This window comes from Parasteatoda tepidariorum, chromosome 2, assembly GCF_982258835.1.
Source record: "Parasteatoda tepidariorum strain Cologne lab strain chromosome 2, Ptep-v5.0, whole genome shotgun sequence".
NCBI lineage: Eukaryota > Metazoa > Arthropoda > Arachnida > Araneae > Theridiidae > Parasteatoda > Parasteatoda tepidariorum.
In genome coordinates this window covers 6,001,771-6,009,138 of record NC_141756.1, presented here as the reverse complement: position 1 = coordinate 6,009,138, position 7,368 = coordinate 6,001,771, and positions in this window count along the sequence as shown.

Below are 7,368 nucleotides of genomic sequence, written 5' to 3'. Positions count from 1 at the left end.
CGTGCGGTGATCGCGTTTGAGCTCAGGTACCTCATTCTCTCACCGAAGTTTGTAGCTTAAGGACGTTTTGAAACATCGTAGCTTATCTTAACCCTTGGTTTTCGAATTTCTTTATTTAGACATCGCTAGTATGGCTAGTCGTCATCCTCTAGAATCTAGACCATAGATTGTCAACTTTTTTAACTTTGCCGCCCCCTCAGTTAGCAAAAAAAAAAAAAAAAAAAAAATCAACTCCCTTTTTTTTATAACCTTTGTTGACAGCCGACACAATTTTGGGTTTACGACTACTAATGTTCAACTCCGTAGCCGTGTAATTTTTAAAACTCTTGGAACAGTACCCCCAGAGGTATTGATTTGTTATGGGAACATGGAGGACTTTGCGACTCGGCAGATTTAACGTGCATCAGGTGGACTGATCGCTAAGACACGGTTCCCAGCAGATCACCGAATCAAGCATCACTGGCTGCTGTCAGTGAGCGGGTGGGTGACCACTTGGATCAGTCTGCGTAGGGACCGAGGGTGTGCGGTATTGGTCCTCGTTAAACTGTGCTACCGTAAAGGGCTCGACTTCGCGCGCAGGTCGTCGGGCTACCGAAGCGGGGGTGCCATCCCCTCCGCAGAGGATCAAAATTGTGATGGGATGTCTTCGGATCATCCTCCGGGATGTTTCCCAGACAGTCGCCAATAGCCCATTGTGCAGCTCTAGTGCGACGTAAATTAGCAACAATAACAGCAATTAACCTGCATCAGTCACCATTTACTACACTGGGAGTCTTCGGCTGGCGGGAATCGAACCCACGAACTCTTGGACATGGGCCCAGTGCCCTACCAACCAGGCTATCCCGGCTCAACAACCCCCTTTGGGAAAATCCAGTTATTTAGTAGAGTATGGGGACGGAGGGGGTGTGCTGAATTATAAGAGGCAACATTTTTAAGAAATTTTCGTACGCTTTAAATTTGTTTAGTTTTTTCTTAAACAAATTAATGGGGTACGCTAACTGGATACCTTTCCCCCGGCAGGTAATCGCAGTTATAATCAAAATAAATACGGAAATGAAAAAAATAAATACAGCAAGGAAACCTATGCTTAAAAATAGTCATTTATTCCTAATTAGATAAAGAAAAAAAAAACCTGAAATTTTTTTTTTTTACTAAAAAGTAGTATCAACGAAACAATTAAGTAAGTATGTTAGTGGGATGATTGTGCTGGATGGTTCAAACAAATCCGTCATGTACACAACGTCTATCTTAAATGTTAGCAAACTGTCTCTCAGAGCTACATCTCTGTCTTCGAGGAACTCCAGGGCAGAGTCGGAAAGATTCCAAAACTTATTGAGACTCGCTCCTTTGGAAAGCAAGCGAATCTCGATGAAGAGTAACAAGCGATTGAATTCTTCATCGTTTTTCGCACAGAGTTGTCTGAATAATCCATCGTTGAGTACTGCGAATTTTGTTCACCGCAGAGATTATATGACTGATGCAAACGGGGTCGGTAAGATTTTTTGCAACTAAATGCTGTCTGTGATTCACGCAATGAGCAGCTAAAATATCTGGTATCTCCCTCTTCGAAAGGACGATAAACCAATATCTCCTAGAAGAGAGTTGGCCTCAACACCATAAACAAGAAATTTGATCTTTTGGCAGTCCAAACTTGAGGACAAGAGGAATGTGTTTCTCTTACAAATGATCTTTGACAGTATTAAAAATAGATTCACCTTTTCTATTACAAGCAAGCTCCCTGCAAAAAACAAGTCTTGAATAATTTTTCTTTCCTTCACAAACCGAACGTACACCAACAGTAAAGTCTCGTTACTTGGCAAGTTTGACTGATCAACTTAAAGGGAAAATTAGTTGGATATCAAAAGTTTGCATAACAAACTTCAGTGTCTTCAGCCATCTCATCCATTCGTTATATCGTTGCTTAATGGGATATTTTTTATTACATTGGATGGGGCTGGATGGTGCAAAACTGTTTCTAAAACTTTCTTGACAGCCGGCAGTATCAACCTTTCACCGAAGGTATGAGCTTTCCCAGATTTAGCAATTAGTTTTGATATATTATAAGAGGCTATCAAAATCATCGTTGCACTTTTATGATGAATTTGTTAGTAAACTTGAGACCGAAGGTACCTTCAGAAACTTGTCCTTCGTGAAAAATGACAACTCTTTATTTATGTCAGGATGAATCTTTTGAAAATGCTCCTGCAAACGGGAAGGTTTCATTGCCTCACTAGACAAAACTTTGTTACGAAGTAAACACATTGGTAGTTGAGATTTCGACAGCGATTGAATAAATCCGAACTTAAAGTACGTGGCACTGTATTGACGATATTTCTTTTTGTTAACCGACATTGTTGGCGTCAGCGAAATACAAACGATGAAAGAAAATGAACTATTTCTCAAACTATAAATAATTTACGATAAAGAATTAATTCACCCACGTATCTGGCCAAATAAACAATGAAATCGAATTGAAACTGGGAAAGAACATAATTGAAGCCACCATACCATAAGAAACATGGATCAAATCAAACATTCATACTGAAAGCGCATGTTCATCAATTATCGCCAAATGGCTTGAATGAGTCCGAGTCAAAGACAACTAACTCATGAGCTGCTCTGGTTCAAGTTGGAGAATAGGTGTCGCATAAGTTAGTTTTATTACTGGTACAAATGGTGTATCGGATAATCTTAATTTAGTCTTTTTTTTCTTTAATATTAATTTTAGATTAATTTCATTTATCAAATTAATCTTAATTTAATAATTTTATTTGGTAGTTTCAAAATTAAATTTGAATGACAAAACATGCTTATCGCCTCCCCCCCCCCCATCCGCCCAAAACATACCAACCGCAACCCTACCACCAAAACAAACCCACCGTCCCTCAGCATACTCCCAACACCCCCCGATTGGCGGTATCACTCCCGTTGAGAAACAATGCTGCCACAAGATGGCGGATAGTTGGAAGATTCAACTGCCGCTCAACCTGTATAATATAAAAGTAATATACATCTGAGGGATAGCAGTCACCCAGAGATTTAATGCAGGTGGTCTGCATGCCAGGTGCCCTGTAGTTTGAATTCCTTTGACTGTGAACCATAAAAAGGAGTGTTTAACATGGTATCGAGAACACCTATCTTAGAAGATGGTGAGGGAGAGTCTTCAGTGATGAGTCACGACTCAGTCTGGACAGCGACTCGCGAGACGTATTTTCAGCTGGATGGAACCTCATCTGGAGTCGATATCGACCCCTAACATTGCGAAATGAACCACTATGGTTGAGGTGGTCTGATGGTCTGGGCAAGCATCAAAGCAGGCGTGCGTACCGATTTTCAGGTGCTCTGACAAGTTAGCGGTACAGGGACGAGATCCTTGTACTCTATGTGAAACTTTTCCGCTTAGCATATGGACTAAATTTCATCTTTATGAACGATAATGCTCGTCTAGATAGGACTCACCGAATACCTCCAATAGGAGGAGGACATTCGACGATTAAAGTAGCCTACGATGTCCTCTGATCATAATCCCATCGACGTATGGAACACCCATGGCAAACAAGGACAGGTATTCTTTGGCCAAAGGAACACCCTTAGACACTCAATTGCAGCTTGAGGAGCAGCTCCAACGACCATCGATCAGCTCAAGGGTGCCTTGGTGCAAAAGTGAATGCGGTTGGCACAGGAATTGATAAGAGCCCGGGTAAAATAGCATGGAACGCCGATACGAGAGTTCTGTAATTGTTAGAGGCGATCCTATACCCTTTGATACCCGCTTTTCTCTGACTGACAGGATGTCGGTGTTTTTTTAACCATAGCCAAAAATGTAAGTCACATATAATATATTCAATAGGACTCGCAAATTATTTTTAAGCGTGGAAGAACGAAAAATTCTATTAAGATACTACTGAGATACGCGGTACTAAAAATACCAAATCCAGTTTGATAGCCTGCGGAAATTTGGCGATTCTAAAATTCGTCTTTCAACGTTCTGTAACTTCCACCAATTTAGAATTTAATGTTACCAGTCTCTCTTGCTTCAGTAGAAATTTGATCGCTTTTTAGTGTATTTCATAGCTGATTTGATTATAGCTTAAAAATTTTTTTCACTTTATATATGGCCTACCAGCCAATTTTCATTATTTTCAAGAATATTTTTCTCAAGTGATAGTGAAATGAAATTTGTAATATTAAGCGTAAAAAAGAATACTATTTTTGCATTTTGCCAGAGCTAGTACTCAATAACATGATATTATCATGCTTTAATATATATGTTTAATTTATTCTTATGCAAGATTGTCAAAAATCAGAATTTTTTTATGAAACAAAAAAATTTGATTTTTTAAAATTTGAAACAAAATTTTTATTCATTTCTGATGTTTATTTATTTATTTATCTTTACTTATACTAATCAAAACTCTGAAAAATATTTTTATAATATACAAAAACATTTAAAAACAATATTATAACTAAACAGAGGCGTAATAGACTTAGGCCCTCCCCCCTTCACAGAATTTACTTGTGCACCCTATAATAAAATTAAAATAATCAGACTATATAAGACTTACCATTATTATTAAATTATAATACGAACCATAGACACTATGGCGAAAAGACATATGGGTATTTAAAATCATTAATTATTTTTTTAAAATTTAAGATAATAAAGAGCATATTTATGAGAAGGCGAAATTTAGAAAAGGTACTGAATCGAAACATATATACTTACCACTCAAAATTAAACTAATTTTAACAATACGAGAAAATAACCCACTATCTTAAAATATTTATATTCAAAGTTTAGTAAAAAATTATTTTTAAAAAGTGGATTTAAAAGATAACTTATGAAAACTATTTTAATTAGTACTATTTTCTGGAGCATAAGCCTTCAAACTTCGTGCTCTCCCCTCCCAGCGCCGCAGGGATTGTGAGCGTGCTATTAACGCACTTGTAACCAAAGCACTTAAGCACTTAATATTTATAGCTAAAATGGAATGAAATAATTATTGCAAACTAATCACTAAAAAAATGAAATCATAGTTGTTTTTACTGAAGCTCAAAACTTTCATGAATTAGTTAAGACATATACCCAATTTGTCAGTTATATATCAAATGAAGAATAAGTTAAATTAGATCAGGAAATATTTAAAAAAAAATTACAAATTACAATTGGTAGAATAAGTCTTTCTTCATTATTATTTACACACAAACCACGTGCTTAATAAATTTTGAAAGTATTTATATTTAAATAAACATTAAACTAAATTGGTACAGTTGAAATGAGTTTAGTAAGTAAAAAATAACTTCGCATTTTAAAAATATATTAATTTAAAAATATGTACCTATTAATTAATTATTTCACATAACTTTAATCCATGTTTGATCCTTTTTTTTATTATTACAGGAAATATAAAAAAAATTCTAAATTACTATTGGTCTTCTTGATTACTATTAAATTACAAAATTACTATTGATTTTCGATTCTCAGCGACGTCTTGAAGCCCATGGATAGAAGCGAGAAAATGCTAGTTTGGGTAGCGAAGGAGGCCTGAGCGTAAAGTTGAGTCCTTTACCACAATCCAGCCATTGATCCGAAAATTGTAGAGCTTCAACCCCTGTGATCCCCGCTCCCGTTCGACTAGCTTAATCATTCACTTACTGAAATTCTTAAACTCTCTAACAAAAGTTACCAGCTGTTAGCAGGTTTACCAACTCATGTCGAGTTCATGTTGAGAAATTGTATTTTTTTTTTTTACTCGTTAGATGACATAGTATAGTCAAGCGAGTTCTAAAAATTATTACCATTGACTATGGCTGTGCATGTGCAATCATTGCTGTTTTTCTATACAATTTTAACCACAAACTAAGAACCAATAATACAGAAATTAGTTTGGGCAGGTCTCTGAGACAAAAATAATGCTAGCTAATGAGAACGCCTACCTTCAAACTTTAGGGTTGAACTCATTGGCTCGTATTTCGGAATGACCTGTGCTTTCTTTTATTATTCCATCTATTGAAAAAAGAATTTGTATTCAGCTCAGTATCACTCATACTTTTTTTAATATCGCCCAATCACGCGTCTCCAGATTTTAGGCGACGTCAGCATTTACAAAATGGTACATGACTCATTCTTTCTCCATTTGGAAAGCACGGTGCGTGTCGGTATGCATTTGTTTATTATTATCGTCATTTTTTGTTCCTTTTTTTTCTTCCCTCTCCTTGATTTATATTCCGTGTGTAACCGTAACTGGCTGCGAAAGACAATGCCGACTCATTCCCAACCTGAACTTGACTCTTTTTCATGGTTCGACACTATCATAATGAAATCTGTGAAAATGATGCTTCAATATTTGCTGTATTAACTGTGACTGTGTTTTCTTCAACAAGCGGAAAGCAGGCAGACGCAAATGAAAGTTCTTTACTTCCTCTTTTAACAAAATCGTCAATTTACCTGTGTATTGTTAGGGTTTGTTAAGTTAAATCACGACGGATTGTCCTGCTCATTTCTGCATACTTCATTGTTTTGAAATTATTTATCTAATTAGTCAAAGAATAAACGTTACTTATTCATAGAGGCTGATTTCAAAGATTCTGTGGCAGAGAGTATTAATGGGCCTCTATTTTTTTGTTCGTGAAAAACAAATATATTGTAGTTTAAATAATAATTTTGATAAACTTACAACTCAGTATAGTAGCTTTGATATATAGAATAGGCTCCTCGTTGAGAGAGGAGACTAGGCACACACTTTGAACGTCCTCTGCATAAAATCTTAGACAAGTAAAGAAAATGTAAAATAATTTTACACGCGTCGTAGGTGACCATAAAGACTGCATTTCAGTAATTTTTTCAAGTGTGTAGGTTACCGTGAATGATCGACATCAAGAGAATGTAGACTTTCACCGGTGAATGTCAACAGTCGCTTTGGTGAATGTCCGAAATATTTGTTATATCCGATTTGATATTAATTTATTCGCTGATATTATTATATTTATTCGATATTTTAATATCTGTTCAGTATAGATGAGCAGAAACAGTTCGGAGTACAGGTTAAATGCATACTGGGCAGTAGTACTTGACGTTAAAAAAACATTATGTATACCGGTCGATCAGTGGCACTTAACTAGACCTAGTATATATTTCACAGTAACATATACATTTTTGTCTTTCGACTTCAATTATTTCTATCGGATTTATAATTAAGTGAAGATTGGTTAAACTATTATTAGTGAATGCATATCATTTTCTTGAAATAACTACTCAAATGAAAAATAACTAGTCAAAGGGATAAGTAACAAAAAAATATATTACATCAACATGATGAATACAGGACAAAGCATTACACTACAAAAAGGTGTAGATGTCTTTTTTAC